The sequence below is a fragment of the Mustela putorius genome, unplaced genomic scaffold (genome assembly GCF_011764305.1).
Source record: "Mustela putorius furo isolate JIRA1106 unplaced genomic scaffold, ASM1176430v1.1 tig00003853_pilon_pilon_pilon, whole genome shotgun sequence".
Lineage (NCBI taxonomy): Eukaryota > Metazoa > Chordata > Mammalia > Carnivora > Mustelidae > Mustela > Mustela putorius.
The window spans coordinates 12,002,641-12,022,772 of NW_025422005.1; the positions used below are offsets into that span (position 1 = coordinate 12,002,641).

General features: G+C 51.1%; 1 long non-coding RNA gene across 5 annotated transcripts; it reads left to right on the forward strand.

Moving 5' to 3' along the window:
- On the forward strand, window positions 1-5,365 carry LOC106004205. Of its 5 annotated transcripts, none has more exons than XR_006601677.1 (5): window positions 1-1,388; window positions 1,489-1,605; window positions 1,842-1,904; window positions 2,239-3,231; window positions 3,383-5,365. It is a non-coding gene; the product is annotated as an uncharacterized LOC106004205 (long non-coding RNA). The 5 variants fall into 5 exon arrangements; XR_006601678.1 differs by having other exon boundaries at window positions 3,386-5,365; XR_001177123.2 differs by having other exon boundaries at window positions 1-508; window positions 1,306-1,388; window positions 2,239-5,365.
- Window positions 5,366-20,132: the final 14,767 nt, after the last annotated feature.

Genomic DNA, 20,132 nt, shown 5'->3' on the forward strand with positions numbered 1-20,132 from the left:
AGGAGAAAAGCACTTTGGGGATAACACCCAAGAACTGGCCCTACTTGTCAGATGGTATTTTTTGCATGTACATGTCTGGGGTCCCCACCACTGTGCTCTTAGGGAAAGGCGGTGTGGCTTTCTTGGCTGAAAGGGGGTGTGCGGGAGACACTCATCAGATAGGCGCGTCCGCAGCTGCTTATGTAATCCACGTTACCTAGGGAGGCGCACCCACCAGGCAGGCTGGAAACGACACTTCCTCCTCTGAAACGCGCTCCGAATCGTATCTCACTTTCATCCAGCCGCCTCAGAGCAGCCGCAAGTCTCCGGGACAAACCGTTTCGCTGCAAAACTGGAAGAGGAGAAACGAAGGTGGCTGGGATTTCTGGGGGCACTTCCTAGGGGCTGGCCCCGTGTTACAAGCACTTCGCATGAGGAACTGTGGAAATGTGGGTTCCCGCCGCCAGCCTGCCATCACCCAGTCCCACCCTCCACCCCGACTCTGGTGTTCGGTGAAGTCACGTGTCAGGTGAGATTAGGCGGCATTGAAGGTCCCTCCCAGAAGGGGAATGCCATTCACGTTGGCCACAGAAAGCAGCAACTCCGCGGTCTATTAAAAAAAAAAAAAAAAAAAAAAAAAAGATTACGGATCATGAGAAGCATGAGAAGGATGCTAAAGACCAAAATTAGTCCTGATGGTCTGTGTTTGTGAGTCGGATTAGACTAGGGGGCTCTAACTTGGATCTCCACCTTCACCGCCCAGCATGGTGGCTGTGGGCTATCCTGAGAGCTGGAAATGTGGCTTCATGCAAATTACCCTGTGCTGGTGTGCTGAAGGCATCCCCACACCGAACTTCAACATCTTAGTACCATAAAAAAGAATCTGAAATATCTTGTTAGTAATTTTATCGTCCTGATCACACGTTGAAATGATCATATTTTTGGCATTAGGTCAACGAAGTACTAAAATTAACGTCACCTACTTCTTTCTACTCTTTCTAGTGTGGCTACCACAACATTTTAAATGACTTAAAACTTAAAGTTTTGTGGTTCCCATTTTATTTCCATTGGACGGCATCGCCTTCGGAAGCCTACGTGGGAAACGGGCAATTTGCTCTGGACCCGACACTTTCTGCCTCTGTTCTCGAGTGTTCCCACCTGTTAAATGACAAGATAGAGTTTGTACTAAATTTCTTTTGGGGTTCCTTCTGGAAGAATATTCCCTGATTCTGAGAACAGTAATTGGGGGGAGGAGGGATGCTTGCCATGGTGTCTGGAAAGCTGTTTCCCGGGAGAGGAAATTCTTCTAACTCTATTTCTGCCCAGGAGCCATGAAGTTTTAGAATCCTAAGGATCTTTAAATATCATCGTTGGACTTTGAAGTCACCCAGGCTGCCAGGCCCTGCCAGGTTTGTGCCTTAATTCACCTTTATTTTTCCCCCAAGTACCAGGGGCAGCCTGACAAGACTCTGCTCTCAATTTGTGTTTGTTGATCTGTGTAACACCCAGGTGAAGAATTGAAGCCCAGAGAGGCTCTGAGACCACCTAAAGCCACACAGTAGCTGTGAGACAAGCTCCTTCTTGAAACCCTTGGTGTGGTCTCTGGCCCAGCAGCAGCTGCTTCATGTGGGTGTTCGTTAAAAATACAGAATCTCGGGGCACCTGGGTGGCTCAGTAGGTTAAAGTCTCTGCTTTTGGCTTGGGTCATGGTCCCAGGGTCCTGGGATTGAGCCCCACATCGGGCTCTCTGCTCAGCGGGGAGCCTGCTTCCCCCTCTCTGCCTGCCTCTCTGCCTACTTTTGATCACTGTCAAATAAATAAATAAAATCTTTAAAAAAAAAAATTTTTTTTTAAAAATGCAGAATCTCAGGCTGGGCCCCAGATCAGACTGAATTGGAATCTGCATTTTTATCAAGATCCCAAAGGTGATTTTCATGTATCTTATTTTTATGTATATATTTATTTATTTGTTTATGAGAGAAAGAGAGAGAGAGAGAGAGACTTGCGTGCGCATAAGCGGGGGAGGGGAGAGGCAGAAGGAGAGGGAGAAGCAGACTCTCTGCTGAGCAGGAAACCTGATGCGGGGCTCGATCCCAGGACCCCAAGATCATGCATGCCCTGAGCCGAAGGCAGATGCTTCACCCGCTGAGCCTCCCAGGCACCCCTTACAGGTCTTAAAGTATGAAAAGTCATACCCCTTGTCTCAAGGGAAGCCTCACTGTGTGTGCCCCATGGGAGTTATCCTCAGCCTTATTCCAGGTAGAGAAGACATAGGATGCTGGACCCCAAGCCCCACATGCTGGCAGATGAAGACCAAGGTTTCCGGAAATTCAACAAATGTTTACTGAACCTCTGTTTTGCCCAGCACCTGGAGCCGATGCCCCTGCTTTTCTTCCTGAGGGTTTGAGGGGCTTATGCTTTGTAGCCCCAGGCACCTGCGCTTCAAGCAAAAAGCAGCCCCTTCACGATCCCCGCCCCGCCCCATGGGTTCCAGTGTTCCTACTTACATACAGGAATCCAGGAGAAATGAGAAATGGAAACAGGTACGCCCTGGGAGTTTGGCTTTTCAGACCCAGGACAAACAGGATAGAGATGGGTTTTGTGAACGTCTGCGTGGGAGTCTGTAACCATCAGTCCCTCCATCCCCAGCCGGGAGCTTGCCTTCATGTCTCTTAGAACTGTGATAGAACCACGCTTTATAGAATGGTCTCTAATCAACAGCTCTCCAGTCATTTTTTTTTGAAGACTGTCCCTTGTCTGAGCTTACCAAGGAAAGCCACATTCTGCAGACATACCATTCCGCCTGGCAGTGGGCAGTCCAGATGTACGGTTTCGAGGCAGAAAAGGAGCTAGAAGGACAAATGAAAAAGCACTGTTTCCAAGAGAGGGAGAGCCTTGGAAATGGGAGGCGGGTGGGGGACAATGTGGCTTTAAGTCAATGTGTCTCCTGCTCGACCCTCTCTGGGGAGACATGCCTTCATTTTCTTAAATCCCCCCCCCTTCCTCTTCTTTTTTCTACCTTATCTCACTATCCCTACTGGAGTCTCAGTTCAGTTCCACAGCTGGAAACAGCAGGTGGACGGCAGCAATGGTGCGTGTGGTTCTTCAGGCTGAGAGTCTCAAAAAGAAGCATCATCTGAAAAATCAGCCTCCGCTGTGGGCCATGGTGGTGCTGGGCGTGGAGCCAGATAGTGCCGGGGTCCAGCATCTACTCCATGTCTGTGCTATTCTGGGTGTGGACCGTGTGGCTGGGTAAGTCTGAGCTGTGGGCTGAACCCCTGCTGTGTGCAAAACCCTCTCCAAGGCCAGGCCCGTCACCATATCACCCTTAAATTAGGCCCCTTGACCCCCAGTCAACACGAAGCACAGTGTCCACAAGCCTCAGCTTCCTCTCTTTGTTCAGCAGATCAGGCCTTAGGAACAGCGTGTGCAAAGACCCTGAGGCACAAAAGCCTTCTGTTCTTTTGGACCAAGTGGAGAAAGAGGACGAGGATGACTATAGACCCAGGTGCTAGGAAGGGGCGAGCCAGCCCAGTGAGCTGTGTTCTGTGTGGGTAGACCGTTTAATTTTGTAATGAACAGGGAGGGAAGCAGTGGCTTGGAGAGGTTCTGAGGGTCAAGGTTGTTCAACGGGTCGGTAGGTTCCAAGGTGATGACTGGGACTCTGTGATTTGGAAGCCCATGCTCTTTTTGCCACACGTCACTGCTCCTCCACCCTGAGACCTGGACCCCTTCTCAGAATATGCCTCAACGACATCGGGCTGAGCCTGGAAGCTTGGACCCCAGGCATCCTCACTGCAAAATGAAGGGGACAGGTCTGTACTCCACGGATGTGCCCCCCCAGACATGCCCTTAAACGTGCTCTGTGGATGCAAACCAGAGATAGGCCCTGCAGGTATGCTTTGCAGACACACGCTGTCAGCATGCCCCATGGATACATTTCGTGGATGCACGCCATAGACGGGTACCACAGTTGTGCACTGTGGACACGCACCACTGACAAGCTTCATGGATGTGCTCTGGGGATATACACTACAGACAGACTTCATGGGCAGGCACTGTGGCAATGGACCCAGAGGTGGCTTGGGCTGGTACACCGATGAACATCTAAAAAATTCCAATTGCTACAAATTTATTTCAGTGCAAGTTAGAACTAACCTGTATGTGTGTGGTAATGAGAAATCAAATCCACGCTTTCAAGAATGAATGCTATGGCGTTCCCCTTTAAATATTACCCATCTCAGTTTAAAATAGGCGTTGATTTAAGGCGAGATACTCAGGCAGGTGCTGTGCAGATCTTGAGGCAAGTGGTCCACAAAAACCTTTGTCTGGAGAGATCAGGAGTCCTCTCTCCCACCTCCGGGATTCTTTGGTCTGTGATGAACCACGGACTCCGAGGACTGGGACTGGGAAAGATGGGGGCTCGTGATGGAGAAAGCAAGCCTATTTAAAGGCACAGGCTGAATCACGCAGGTCTGGACCTGATCCATGGGAGCCTTCTTGCCTTTGCATGTGTGACCAGGTATACAACCCGTCATCAAACACCAGCCTGATTATGGGGCTTAGGAAGCAGGAAGCTGCCCCCCCCCAGGAGGATGAGCCTTGCAGGTGGGAACCTGATCTTGGCATGTCATGTCTAGCGCCTAGGTGCGAAATACAGTCATTTCTATGTCTGTTAGGTTGCTCTGGGAAGTATCATTTTCTAGCTGGAACCCAGTCCCCTCCTTTGAGGGACGAGAGAGCAGAAAGCTGGAGAAGGTCCTCTGTCTCCTGGTCGGAGCCAAAAGAAGCAAGGCCCTCCTCCCCACAAGGCAGCCAGGACCCACCTTGACAACTAAACCACTCATTATTTTTTATCTTCTGGATGGTTTGAATAACTATTATTATGCACACCATTTTTTTTTTCTTCAAAAGAACATGTTTATTACCAAACCTCATGCAATTGCCTGTGTCTTGGGCTGGTTCCCCTTCCCTCCCTTGGAGGGAAGGAAGGAATTTGGCTGGACCGAGAAGCGTTCTCCTCCCACACCATTCCCTAATGGTCTGTGTCCAAAACAGGGTGCTAGGGATTTCTGGGCAACCAGTCTGACTGGGACGGGGTTTCCAGATGACTCATGGGGACAGTGGTGAACACAGGTGACCCCAGGAATGCAGGCACGGCCCTTCTGGGGAGGCAGAAGAGGGTGGACCCCAGGGAGAGACAGCGAGGGAGGGATTTGGGGAGCATAGACTCTGGAACTGGCCTGCTCGGGTTTGGATCCCAGCTTTGTTGTTTGCTGTGTGATCTTGGACCAGTTAAAGAGCCTCTCTGGGCTTCACTTCCCTCCTCTAAAAGTGGGAATTTTATTTTATTTTATTTTTAAATATTTTATTTATTTATTTGACAGAGAGAGAGAGAGAGAGAGAGACATAGTGAGAGAAGAAACACAAGCAGGGGAAGTGAGAGAGGGAGAAGCAGGCTTCCCGCTGAGCAGGGAGCCCGATGCGGGGCTCGATCCTGGGACCCTGGGATCATGACCCAAGCTGAAGGCAGACGCTTAATGACTGAATTACCCAGGCATCCCTGAAAGTGGGAATTTTAACAATAAAGTCTACCTTAGAGCCAGCTTCATTCTGTGGTCCAAGGGGGCTGGTCTTAGAATGGTGCCCAGCGTGTAATAAGTGGGGTACTGATTTCACAAGGATTAGGCTGAGTGAAAAAGTCAAACTTAGGGGCAGCTGGTAGCTCAGCTGTTAGGTGTCCGGGTCGTGGTCCCAGGGTCCTGGGATAGAGCCCCGCATCAGGCTCCTTACTCAGCAGGAAGCCTGCTTCTCCCTCTCCCACTTCCCCTGCTTGGGTTCCTTCTCTGGCTATCTCTCTCTCTCTCTGTGTCCAATAAATAAATAAAATTAAAAAAAAAAAAAAAGGGGAAGAAAGAAAAAGTCAGCCTTGGAAGTTTGGTGGTTTGTTCCTTCTTCTTGTTTCATGTTCCATGTGGTGTGACCTGTCAAAGCTCCCTCAACCATTCGACCGATGAGAAGACATTCTGCTTGTTCCCACGTTTTGGGCTATGGCTATGTAAAGTAAAGTAAAGTAAAAGTAAAGTTGCTATGAATATTCGTAGATCGGTGTTTGTGTGGATGTAAGTTTTCGTTTCTCTGGGATAAAAGCCCAAGTGTGTCATCGCTGGGTCAAAGGGTAAGTGTATATTTAGTTTTGGTAAAGAAACTGCCAAACTATTTTCCGAAAGTGGCTGTAGCGTTGATATTCCCGCCAGCTGTGGACGAGACAGCCCGGTTCTCCGCACGCTCGCCGGCATCTGGCCACTGTCCGTTTTCTTATTACCCGTTCTAACAGGTACGTCAGGACGTCTCACTGGGGGCTTGATTTGCACTTCCCTTATGACTGGTGATGCAGACGGTCTTTCCATGTACCTGTCTGGCATCTGTAGGTCTTCTTCCCTGAAATGGCTCGTGTCTTTGACCCGTTTTTCTAATCGCATTTTCTTTCTTTCTTTCCTTCTCTCTTTCTCTCTTTCTCTCTCTCTTTCTTTCTTTCTTTCTTTCTTTCTGTTGAGGATGGAGAGTTCCTTATATATTTTAGATAGGAGTCCTTTGTCAGGGGTGTGGGTTGGGAATCTTTTCTCCTGGTTTGTATCTCACCTTTCCATCCTAACAGGATTTTTTCACAGGATGAAATCTCCCAATTTTGATGAAGTCCAGTTTATCGATTTTTTTTTTTCTTTCTTTTGCGGATTGAGCTTTGGATGGAGCTCCGGGGTGGGTGAAAAAGTGGAGATTTGGGGAGAACGGGCGATCTTGGAAAGGGCGGGGAAGCCCCCGTGCTGCTCACACCCCTGCCCTGCGCCTCTCTTCCATTTGGCTGTTTCTGGGTTATGGCCTTTTGTTCTTCCTGAGTTCCATCCTTTTGTGATCAACCAGTGATCCGGGAAGAAGAGAAAAAGGAAGGAGGAGGAGGGAGAGGAGGAAAGGGGGAAAGGAGAAGAGGAGGAGAAGAGGAAGAATAGGAAAGTGGAGGAGGAGCAGAAAGGGAAGAAGAAGGGAGGGGAGGTGGGGGAGGGGAGGTGGGGGAGGGGAGGAGGGAAGAAACCCGCCCTGAGCCCTAGGGCCCAAAGACCTTCTTCTCCATTTTCTTCTAAAGGTTTGAGAGTTTTGTGTTTTCCTTTAAGTCTTTGATCCATTTGCAGTAAAAGATTTTATTTATTTATTTGACAGAGAGATCACATTTGCAGAGAGAGAGATTTTTCTCTGCCGAGCAGAGAGCCCGATGCGGGAGGAGGACCCTGAAGTCGAAAGTTAACCCACGGCCCAGGGCCCATTTTTGTTTTATGTGAGCTAGGAGGCTTAAAGTCAAGTTCACGGCTCGGCCTGTGGATATCCACTCTTCCTTCCTCTTTCAAACAGGGACTTGTAACCGGGACCCTTGGCCCCCTCGAGGCTTTCTGTATCGAGTTCCCTGCAGGATTTTGTTGGAAGAAAAAAATGCCGCGGCTACAGTAGTTTGAAAACTGTGGAACGTGAAGATACAGACGCTTTCCAGGCTCTAATATCTTGTTAGTTCTGATGAGGGAGCAGGAGGCTGGCTGAGGACAAAGCAAGAGCTGGTGCCTTGCACCCCCCCTTCCATCCGCTCCCCTCAGGTGTAGCATTCCTCAGGCACCCCTGACTGCCATAAAATGATAAATAGTTAACTTGCTGAGATCACAATCCTACAAGACAGGAGTCTCCCTTGGTTTGCAAATGTCCTTGAGATTGAGATTACAACAAAGAAGTTACCTTATCAATAGCCCAATTTCCAAAGACACAGAACTCAGTTCCTCAAGCCCTAATGTCACCCTCCCCTCCATAAAAAAACCGAAGGAGGTGGAAGTAGAAGGAAAAGTAAATAAAGTTAAATTTCTTCTAAACCCTGGGGGGGCAGAGGCACGAAGCTCAGCAGCGGGCTGGAGAGCTCCCCCAGAGCAGGGACTCCCCGGTGCTGGGTGGCTCTCACCATCTGGGCTCTCCTCCCCAGATGGGGCCTCTTAACCACAGAAGGAGCGATCCTCTGCCTGGAGGCTCATTAGTGGGACAAATGACATCCCTGGCCAGGGGGCATGGGCCTTCGGGGAGGCAGGCAGCCCCCTTGTGAGGAGCAATTACGAGCTGGCAGTGGGGATCAGGGGGAAGAATGCACAAGGGCAAACCTGCCTTGAGGACTTGGGGGGCAGCTTTACCAGGCAAATTTAAATATTTGCTTCTACCCAACAGATGCTTTGATGCTGGGAGAGAATTCCCCCAGATGCTAAAAGAGAAGCTGCAGAGGGCTGCAGGGGGGGCATGAGGAACATGCCCCCCCCTGCACCCCCACCCCCCAGCACGTCTCCACTCCAGGATCCATGGCCCATCAGCAACCACCCAGACTCCTTGATGAACTTTTCTCTCCACTCTCTGCCATCCCCACCCACTGTGATGAGACCTGAAGGTCACTTGTCAAAATCTCCTGTTTCAGACAAGAAAAAGCAGCTAAAGACATAAAGACAGTAGCACGGGGAAGGTCCCTTCTCTCCTCAGTGTGGGGCTCTAAGTGAGCAAAGTATGTTTGTCTCCTGTCTTGGGCTTCCCAGCCTCCTGCTGAGGCCACCGGGTCACCGATTATGATGTCCCTAGGACATCAGGGAAGCCTGAGGCTTGGGAAGGTCAAGGACTTGACTGTTCACTCTTCTGTCTCCCTCCACCAGGGCCGAAAGCTTAGAGGGATGCTCTAGGTTTGGCTCTTTTACCTCTGCCTCCCCAGCTCTCTGCAGCTTCCAGAACCTAGTCGTTGCTCAGTAAGTGCTCTGCAGGTGAGCACAGTAAGGGGCCGCAGAGCTTAGGCAAACTTTCCTGACAATTCTCTCTCTTCTTTTTTTTTTTTTTAAAGATTTTATTTATTTATTTGACAGGCAGAGATCACAAGTAGGCAGAGTGGGAGGCGCAGAGAGAGAGAGAGGTGGAAGCAAGCTCCCGGCTGAACAGAGAGTCCGATGCAGGCCTCCATCCCAGGACTCTGGGATCATGACCTGAGCCGAAGGCGCAGGCTTTAACACACTGAGCCACCCAGCCCCGGCAATTCTCTTTTTTGCAACAAGATCTAAATCTCAGCCAACGACAGGAAGGAGTGAGTGATCAATGAATGGACCAAGAGCTTATTTAAAAAAAAAAAAAAAAAAAAAAGAGGCACTGAGAGTCCAGATCTAACCCACGAGTTAAGAATGACCTTTGGGGGGGCACCTGGGTGGCTCAGTGGGTTAAGCCTCTGCCTTCGGCTCAGGTCATGGTCTCAGGGTCCTGGGATCGAGCCCCGCATCAGGCTCTCTGCTCAGCAGGGAGCCTGCTTCCCTCTCTCTCTCTCTGCCTGCCTCTCTGCCTACTTGTGATCTCTGTCTGTCAAATAAATAAGTAAAATCTTTAAAAAAAAAAAAAAAAAAAAGGAAATGTTTACTCAAAACATTGCATTAAAAAAAAAAAAAGAATGACCTTTAGGGGCCCCTGGGTGGCTTGGTCCATTAAGCATCTGCCTTGGCTCAGGTCATGATCCTGGAGTCCAGGGGGGTCACGCCTCTTATCTGGCTCCTTGCTCAGTGGGGAGCCTGCTTCTCCCTCCCCCTACTCATTCTGTCTCTGTCTCTCTCTCTCAAATAAATAAATATAATCTTAAAAACAAAAAGGATGGTTTTTATATTTGAACCTCAGTTAAACAAAAATGTTACGCCCTCCCCGAGGAACTTCACTCTGCTTTCTCGTAGACCCGTGGTACAAACAAATTCTCCTCGATGATAAATGTAGGGTTTGACAACAAATGGAAGCATTTATGAAAATTCATTTTATCCCTTGTTATGTAAGCAGCCACATGGTGCCTGCAAGTGGGGCTCTTGGCTGGCCCAGCCTGGAAGATTTACTGTCTGGGCCTTTACAGAGGTTTGCGGTCTCCAGCTCTAAGAGGGAGGGACATCGGAACTCACTGCAAGTGTTGGGGGTGACGGGAGGGCATCCGGACAAAGCAGTAAAGACGCGGGTGGCAGGTCTTGTGCCCCTGGGCAGGGGAGGATGGCCTGGCCAGGAGGAGGCGAGCAGCAGTGGCAGGAGGGAAGACATTGCCCCATTCCCAAAGACCGTACATGGTGACTGACATTTACAAAGCACCCGCCACAGGCCAGGGGCTTTCTACAGACACCTGCCAGGCGATGAGAGGGTTGTTCTACTCTGCTTTCCATGAAGAAACTAAGGCCAGAGAAAGTTCTCTCAGCCAGTAGGAGGCAGCGCTAGAACTCCGTGATGGTTAATTTTTTTTTTTTTTAAGATTTTATTTATTTATTTGACAGACAGAGATCACAAGTAGGCAGAGAGGCAGGCAGAGAGAGGAAGGGAAGCAGGTTCCCTGCTGAGCAGAAAACCTGATGCGGGGCTCGATCCCAAAATCCCGGGATCATGACCTGAGCTGAAGGCAGAGGCTTTAACCCACTGAGCCACCCAGGCGCCCCCGTGATGGTTAATTTTATGTGTCCACTTAAACTGGGCTGAGGCCTGCAGATAGGTGGTAAAACATCATTTCTAGAGATTTCTGGGAGCACAGTTCTGGGGAAGATTCGCATTTGAGTAGGTAAACTGAGTAAAGAAGGGGACCCTCCCCAGTACAGCTGGGCATCATCTAAACCCTAGAGAGCACGGGTTGAATGGAAGGCAGAAGAAGGGTGAATTCTCTCTCTGTTGGAGCTGGGACACCTGTCTTCTCCCGCCTTCAGTGATCAGGGCTCCTGGTTCTCAGGCCTCAGGACTTGGACTGGGACTTACACAGCTGGTCCCCTAGTTCTCGGCCTTTGGGTCTGGACACTATCCTACTGGCTTTTCCAGCACACAGTTGGCAGATGACAGTGCTTCTCAGCCTCTGTGATCGCGTGAGTCAACCCTTCACAATAAATCTCTTTATTGTTCCTATATTGAACCTATTGGTTCTGTTTCTCTGGGGAAGCTCATATAGATGGTTCAATCCAAGGCTGACCAACATCTGAGCCCATCTCTCTCCTGGACACCAGGCTGTCCCCAGAAAGTGGGGCTGCCCCCCCAACACCCCCAATCCTGCAGAACCTCCTCTGCTCTATTTTGCAACCACAAATACTTCTTAGGTACCCGCCTTGTGCCCAAAATTATTTTGAGTCCTCAAACTCCTATTCACCCTTCAAAGCCTTTTTCAAGGTCACATCTTTCCAAAAGCATTCTCCATATACCAGTGATAACGTTGATGATGGTGGTGTAAGAAGCAGGCCCCGTGTTTTCCGAGTATTTTTGCATTTAATGCCCACAGCAGCCCTTTTGACCAGACACTGTCATCACCAACCTGTTTAAGGTCGAGGAAACTGAAGCCCAGAGAGGTTAAGGAAGTACTCCAAGGTTGAACAGCCGGTAATGCAGGATCCAAGCATAGTTCCCGGTGATTCCAGAGTCAGCGGTCTCAATCACACACACACTCTACTGCTTCTAGAGTAAGAATGAATCCTTTCCTGCCTCTGTGTTCAAAAGTTCCAAATCCCTACCAGAGTCTTCACCAATTACGTGTGCTGTGCTCTTCATAACGATCTGAGGGGCAGGTCTTCTCACTGTTACCCTTGGAATTTTGTTGGCGCTCAGAGAGGTGAGCAAGATGCCCAGAAATCACTCAGGTGGACAGATCCCAGATGGCACAGCTGCTTCTGGGGCCCCCAAGAAAACTCCCGGGGAGAGTTCTCCAGAGTAAAGCACCCCCACCGCCGCCGGAGTCCTCCCCCCCAACAAGGTGGCTCCTGGGATTACCCCATCCTCTGCAGCCCATCAGCTTTCCTGGGGCCGTGTGCTCCTCCTGCCCAGCTCAGCCAGGACACTTTGGGTCCTGGCCCCTGAGAGTTGCGTGGGCTGTGCCTTCAAGAGTGCAAGGGAGGGGCCTTTGGACAGGCACCAAGTTCAAACCTGCTTTGCCTGACATGACCCTCGCTGGGCGGCCCCGGCTTCCCAGCTGCCAGCCTGGCCGTGCCAGGGCCCAAGGAGGATGCTTCGGGCAAAACCCCCTGCACGAGGGGGCCGAGCTTTTGGAAGGTGTGCCCCAGAGGGGTGGACGGCCGAGGGCTCTTCTTTTGGCCGGCAGCTCTGTCCAGAGAAGGCCAGAAAATCTCTGTCCTCGCATTCATCTTGAAACACGAACCTCAACCCCCAACGTGGACGTCCTTCGGCCTGGCCACGGATCCTTACTACACCTTGCGTCAGAGAAAAGCGCCTGTCCAACGCTTTTCATGCACGTATTAAAAATGGCTTCTTTTTTTCTTTTTTTTTTTTTTTAAAAAGAATTTATTTGACAGAGAGTGAGAAAAGGAGAGAGAGCACAAGCAGGGGGAGCAGCAGAGGGAGAGGGGGAAGCAGGCTCCCTGCTCAGCTGATGCGGGACTCAATCCCAGGACCCCAGGACCAGGACCTGAGCTGAAGGCAGAGGCTTGACCCACTGAGCCATCCAGGCATCCTTCTTTTTTTTTTTTTTTTTAAGATTTTATTTATTCATTTGAGAGAGAAAGAGAGAGAATGCACACAAGCGGGCGGGGGTGGCAGTGGGAGAGGGAGAAGCAAGCTTCCCCTTGAGCAGAGAGCCTGAGATGTGGGGCTCCATTCAGGGACCCTGGGATCATGACCTAAGCTGAAGGCAGAGGCTTAACCCACTGAGCCATCCAGGCGCCCCTAAAAACAGCTTCTGAAGCAAGGAGTGAACAAACCACAGAACTTTTTGTCTTTAAGAGTATTGTACCTGGGGCGCCTGGGTGGCTCAGTGGGTTAAGCCTCTGTCTTTGGCTCAGGTCATAATCCCGGGGTCCTGGGATGGAGCCCCGCATCGGGCTCTCTGCCTAGCAGGGAGCCTGCTTTCCCCTCTCTCTCTGCCTGCCTCTCTGCCTACTTGTGATCTCTCTCTGTCAAGTATTAAAAAAAAAAAAAAAAATCCCAAGCAGACTCTGCATGGAGGGTAGAGCCCGATGCGGGGCTCGATCTCACGACCCTGAGGTCATGACCCTGAGATCACGACCTGAGCCCAAATCAAGAGTCGGACGCTTTTCCCATGGAGCCACCCAGGGACCCTGCCATTCATATCGCTTTGGGGCCAAAATTCAGTGGCAGCCATGGCCACCGTTCACCTCCAGAACGTTGTCAGTTTCCCGCAGGGAAACTCAGAACCCATGAACGCAGCCTCCTGCTCCCCCTCCTCCACCCCTGCGCAGCCCCCTTGCTCCCTTCCGTGAGTCTGCCTGCTCTAAGCACCTTACAGACGTGAGCGTGCTTATGTTTCCTGAACATCTATTGGAAAATGAGGGTCCCTGAAGGAAAAGTAGAGAAATTCAGGAAAGGAGGGGAAAGAACATCCAATGACGCATTACTTTGTAGAAAAAAATTTTTTTTCCCATTTATAGCAGAACTTTCTGGGAACCTTCAAAGCCAGCTGCTGGGTTTGCTTCTCAGCCAGGGGCTCTAGCTAGCTGAGGCAGATAAATGATCATGGGGCACTGGGATGGCCAGGACCCAGATGCTAAGGAGAACTAAACCAAGCCACGTTCCTGATCAGTGAACAGTGGGGGTTTGTTCGAGTGTCAGAATTCAGACCTGGGGCCTCACGCGCGCCTCTCTGGGGCACTGGCTTCCCAGGGGATCCGCTTTCCAACCCTGAACGCCCCCGACTCTGCTTTGATCAGGGACCCTGCATGTGCTTCTCTGTGGCCCTGCCTTCCGTGGCCTCCCCCTTCTAGTTCCTCAGCCAGGCAATGTTTTCTCTTGGGTGGCCTTTAATTATTTATTTTTAACACAACCAGTTATTGTTTTGGTGGATTCTGCCGAGGAGGTGGGGACCTTTAGGGGCAGATCACCTTAAATGGGGGTTATCATAGCCCTGGGGCTGGGCCCTTGGCAAACAATTTAGTCCCTGCCCCCAAGGCATCTAAAAGCTAACCCTGGGTGGGTTTTTTTGGCCAGAGAGGAAGCTGGCATCAAAGCTTGAAGAAATCACCATGATGAGAGTTAGCCTTTTTTGTGCTTTTACTAGGGGCACTTGTGTGCTTAACACACATTATTTTATTCCTTCTCAGGGGGGGAGTGGGCATTGCTAACCTTCCTCCGTGGAAATCTCAGAGCCGTGAAAGGATTAGCTTTACTCCCACAGCTGGTCTGTGGTAAAGCTAGATAATGCCAGTTTATTACTATTATTATTATTATTTATTATACGTAGCATGTATCAAGCATTCAGTAGGTGCTGGCAAAGATTTATGCACTCTAGGTATATCTTATTTTATGTAATTCTTGTTATAGTCCCATGAGGTGAGGGGGGGGGCCTTTCAAGATCATTCCCTTTCTACGGATGACAAAACTGAGGAACATTCTCTCATGGAGCCTAGCCCGTCCATGGGGGAGGGCGGACTTGAACCCAGGGCTTCCACACCAGTCATTAACCTTTAGCTCACCCTGACCCCTGACCTCTGACCAGCTGGCTGACTCACAGCTGCCCTGTACACGGAAGACATTAGTAATTTCATTACAGGCAGACTTGGGGGCTGGGGTTTGAAATATTCCCATCTGATCTTGGAGGAGAGGGAGGCTTGGAGACGGGGAACCTTTGGGATGCGTCTTTGATCCCTGCAGACCAGGTCACCGCTCCTGAGAAAGGCAGTGGCCCCGCCCACCCCGCCCGGCCCCTCCCCTCCCCTCCCCCCACTCCCCTCCGGGGGACTCATTATCTCTTGGCAGAGTCTTCTAGATTGTGTGCGCTTAGTTCACAGGCATTTGCAAGTTTGGCCACAATCTCTGTTCGGGACTGGTGAAAACACAGGCCCCCATATGTGAATTTTATGTCTGCTTTCTCATTAAGAGAAGTTTTAGCTCTTTTTGGAAAGAGCTTTTTCTACCTTCCCATTCCTTCAGGCTGGCTGTGAAGTTAACCCTTTATTCTACCCATCCTTTTTTTTTTTTTTTTTTTAAGATTTTATTAATTTAAGAGAGACAGAGGGCAAGCACAAGCAGGGGGAGGGGCAGAGGCCGAAGGAGAAGTAGGCTCCCTGTTGACTTGATCTCAGGATGGGTCAGGACTTTGACATCACGACCTGAGCTGAAAGCAGCTGCTTAACGGGCTGAATCACCTGAATCGCCCCTCTGCCCATCCCTCTTAAAATGGAATCTTTCTTTGGTCCCCACCGCCCCCCATATTTTTTTCTTAAGATTTCATTGAGGTGTAATTTGCATACAATGAAACTCACCAGAGACCTTCAGCCCTACAGCTCAGTGCCTGGCCCTGGGATGGGCACCATTTCTCTAGGACCCCCCAGGCAGAGGAACACCCCATCCTGGCCTTCACGGAGTCAGCCGGCTAAAGGCAGAGTCAGGAGGGAACAGGTCATTTCCCTGGGTGGGGACATGGGTCACGAGACAGACTGCTCTGACAGACGGAAGTAACCCGCGGAGGGCCTTCCCGGGGACGGGGGAGGTGGTTGAGAAGGACCGGACTGTGCATGTGTCTGTAAATCCCAACCCGGACGCGGGGCGCTCTTAAAGATAAAACGATGGTTCCTGACGCTGGTTAAAAGCTGCAGGGAAGGTTATTCAAGATGATTGCAGTTGGGGAGAGACTGTCGCAGGAGGAGGGAGAGAATCGGCTGAGCTCCCCATACACCACGGGGCAGTTGGGGATTTTCAGCGGGAGAGAGGGGCGAGGGGGGTGAATGGCGTTGCTTTATCAGCGCTCTGGCTAGGAGGCAGCCGCTAGCCTGATTTATTCCTGACTTCTGTTTGCACGTTTATGTGCCCAGGGCCAGATGGGGAGACAGATATAGCACATTCTTACAAATGGGGGAAGGGATGGCCCCATTTGTACACTGTTTTTTTGGGGGGAAGCTGGTAGGCAATGATGGGGGGAAGGGACAGTAGAGGGCAAAACCCACAGTTTCCCCTTCAGGGTGAAAGTGACTCTCTCAGAATGAACTCCGTCTTGCTTTCCTTCAGATACCCCCGCCCTAATGTTCTGTTCTTCCAAAGAGCCCCCTTTTGGAAGTTTTCCTTTTACAAATATTTATGGAGCGTTCGGTGAGCCAGGGACTCTTCCTGGTACTGGGGCTATGGCAGGGACCAGTTCAGACTCAGATCCTACCCTTCCAGGGCTTCCATTCTATTGTACGGAGATGCTCATTAAGCCAGACGAGGAGGTGAATGGTGGCTTGCGTCAGGGAAGGGTGCCATAGCAGGGGAGGGGAGAGGGTATGCCCACTGGATGGTTTGCAGTTGCTAACAGGGGGTAGGTAGGTTCGCTGGGAAGGAGGCATTCTGACTAGGGAGCTAGCTGGGAGACAGGAGTATATCTGGAGTAAAAACACTGGGCAGTGAGAAAAGCAGGTGCAAAGGCCCTGAGGTAGGCAAATGCTGACTATATTAAGGATCCACAGGGAGGGAGGCTGGTGGGCTAGAATGGGGGAGAGAGGTGAGGAAATAAGGTGGGACAGGTAAGGGGTGTAGGGGAGATCATACAGGGCTTCAGTTGGAACCCTGAGGGCACCCAATAGACGAGGGACACTTCTTACTTTTTTAAAAACTTTGCTCAGCTCTGTTGAGAAAGGGCCAAGGGAGGCAGTGGGGAGATCATTTGGGATTCCAATGTGACAATCCAAGTGAGAAACGAGCATGGGGCAGGTGGTGAGGAATGGTTACATTCAGGTAAATTCTGAAGGCAAGGCCATTGGATTCATCGATCATGGGTGTGGGAGCAAAAACAAAAAGCTGACTCTAATTTTCAGCCGAAGCAAATGGTAGCACGGAGGACAGTGGAGACCCACTGGGTCTAAGGAGGTTGGCATGGAGGGACAGGTCAGCCCATGAGAAGAGGGGGCCAAACCACTTGGGAGCTCCGTCTGGGACAGGGGGACATGAGAAGGCACTGGAGATCCATGTGGAGGTGGGGAGCAGGCAGCCGGCTTTGCATCTGGAGTTGGGAAGAGGTCTGGCTTGGAGGTAGAATTATGTGAGTCAGCTGCTTGGGGCAAACATGTGATTAGAGCCTCAAAACCACACAGGATCTTCTGGGGGAACAGCATCTTGAAGAGCTGCTCGCAGCTCTGCCCGTTCAGGGCTCACATTTCACAGGAGAAAAAGCGAGGTCCAGAGACGGGAGGTTTCCACTCCAAGGTCTCACAGCCCGCTAATGGCAAAATTAGGAATAAGACCTCGATGTCCCGGTCGGCAAGGTCAGCATCCTTTTCTCATCTGGCTTCTTAGTGCCTTTTTATGATGAATAAGGCTCGTAGGGCTCTAACGCTTGGTCATCTGGCTCCCATGGCAAGCTCACGGGGTCACTGGAGAGCTGGGGTGGCTTGCCCCAAGCCACATGGCCTTTCATTTGTCTTCTGCCCCTCTCACCAGGCTCTGGGCTCTGGGTCTTTGCCACTTTGTGTCGTACCGCCCAGAGGTCAGCCCCTGGCTGTGACAAAGAGTCTCGCCTTGCCCAGACTCTATTTAGTCTCCCCTGAACCCTCTTCTACATGAGGCCTTGACCTCTGGGTTCTCCCATGTTGGTCTCTGTATTGCACATTCTCTGCAAGAATCCGGCTGAGTTGACTCAGCCAGGAGCCCCCGTCCTCCATATCTGATCACCCCCCTGCCCCCCGATGTCATCCAATAGGCTTCCTCATCCCTCACCCCCCACCACCAGGTGATGTCTGGTCACCCTGGCCTGCCTTCAGTGGGGCTCCTTCTTGGCAGGTGTGATGGTGCAACATATAGTAAGAAATGTTGGGACACCTGCCTGGCTCTGTTGGAAGAGTGTGTGGCTCTTCTTGATCTCAGGGTTGCGAGTTCGAGCCCCACACTGGGTGTAGAGATGGCTTAAGAAAAAAAAAAAAAGAAATGTATTTGGTTTTCCTCTGGTTCAGGCTCAGAGACTCTGAAACTCTTGCGATTTCTTATGTAAGCCATAAAAGGGGAATCTTCTTTTGTTGTTGTGATATTTACTTCTGTCCTTGGCTCCTGAGGTGGCTCTGGAAGAATACAGGTGAAATGGGGTCTTCTAGCCACACCCGAGTTTATGTTAATGAGGGGGCTGGTTGCTGGGGAAACCAACCCAGAGTTGGAACTTTCAGCCCCGCCCCCACAACCTCAGGGAGGGGAGAAGGACTGGAGATGGAGTTCAGACCTGATGCTGTCAGCCATCCCCTCTGGTAATGAAGCCTCTGTGAAATTCCCAAAGGACAGGGTGCAGGGTTCAGGGGGTTCAGAGAGCTTCTGGATCGGTGGGTTTGGAGGTGCTGGGTTGGTGACTGTGGGGAGAGGGACCCCTTCCTACACATCCTGCCCTGTGCACCCCTCTGATCTGGTTCTTCTTCTTCTTCTTTTTTTTTTTTTAAAGATTTTATTTATTTATTTGACAGAGAGAGATCACAAGTAGGCAGAGAGGCAGGCAGAGAGAGAGAGAGGAGGAAGCAGACTCCCCGCCGAGCAGAGAGCCTGACGCGGGACTCGATCCCAGGACCCTGAGATCATGACCTGAGCCGAAGGCAGCGGCTTAACCCACTGAGCCACCCAGGCGCCCCTGATCTGGTTCTTCTGAGCCGCATCCTGGTACAATAACTCCATGATCATGTAAGTCCCATTCTGTGGGTCCCATGAGCCGCTCTAGTCAATGAACCCCAGCTAAGGTGGGGGCAGTAAGCATCTCCGATCTCCAACCGGTCAGGTCAGGAGCACAAATGACAACCTGGCCTGTTGTTTCATTGGCTTCTGAAGTGGGGGCGGTCTTGTAGGATGGAGCCCTTCACCCCTGGGAGGCGAAGCCATCCCGGTAGACAGCGTCAGAACCCAGTTACAATGGCAGGACATAGAGCAGGCAGAGTGGCTTGGTATGGGGAAAATCCCACACATTTGGTGTGCCCAGAGCACAGAAGTGTTCCGGTATTGTGTGGGAAGGAAAACAAGTGTGTGTGCTTTCTTCACGGTGACTTTAGCCGGAACCCCCATCTCCCCAGCCCCCCATGCTTCCTCTTGGAAATTCTCCATCTGTCCACACCCACCCTGCGCCTTGTCTATGCCTGTCTACCTTCCCTTGCTGTGTCAGAGTTGAGGCCATTATCTGTCCCCCATGGCAGAGACCCTGTTCCGGGCCGTCCATTCAAGGCAGGAGTGCCCCGAATAAAGTCTGGCTTGCTGCTCTTTGATGAACACCGTGAGTAATTTTTTTCTCTTACAGGAGAAACCACCTTGTAGGACGGGTGTTTCTCCGTGACCATCTTTTTGCAGGAATAACCTCCAGGGCTGTGGTGGTGGTGGTGGTGGGGGGAGTGATGTACGTGCTTTGCCATTTCTGTCAATGGTGCCCTGCCAAGCCCAGCACCAGGGACGTGCAAGTGACCCAGGAGGATTTGGAAGGTGACAGGTGGATGGCCGCGACCTGTCAGATCTCATGCCCCATCTGTAGCTGAAGGGAAAGGAGGCGATGTCCACTGGATTTCCCCAACCCCAAGGTCAAGGTGTGGGTTAGGGTAGGGATTTGAGCCTCTTCCTGTGGATAAACCCAGATAAGCTTGTCTTCATTCAAAACTATTCTCTTTTGCTAAGGATGTTTCCTCCCCACTTAGCTCCTGAAAATTACCATCTTTCCTGGGTGTGCAAACAGCCCAAACTCATGGGCCTGGGCCATGCAGGGTTTGGGGGCCCTATGGACCATGGGGGCTGGGCGAGCCTTCATTGTGGGGGCCTCCCCTGGCCTCCACCCGCTAGACGCCGCCGGTAGCACCTCCCTCTCCCACTTAGGACGGCCGGAACATCTCCAAATGTTGCCAGATGTTCCCTGAGAGCTGACCCGCCTCCAGGATTGTTTTCATCTGCGGCAGCAGGAGGGGGTGTTGGCGAGGGGCCCCTCTAGGGGAGGTGACCAGAACCAGATGTACAACTTTGATCCCTACACTGAAGCCTACTTTATGGCCACGTGTTTCCTATCTAGAGGGGCCCCAGAGACAGCTTTTCTTCACTGTTACACACTGTCCTGCGGTGGGACCTGGCTCCCTCCGTGCAGGGAAAGGTGATGACATGGAAGTGCTGTCTTGGTAGACGGAGAAAGAGCCAAATCTGCCAAGGGAAGAGGAAAGACGGGCGAGTCTGGAATC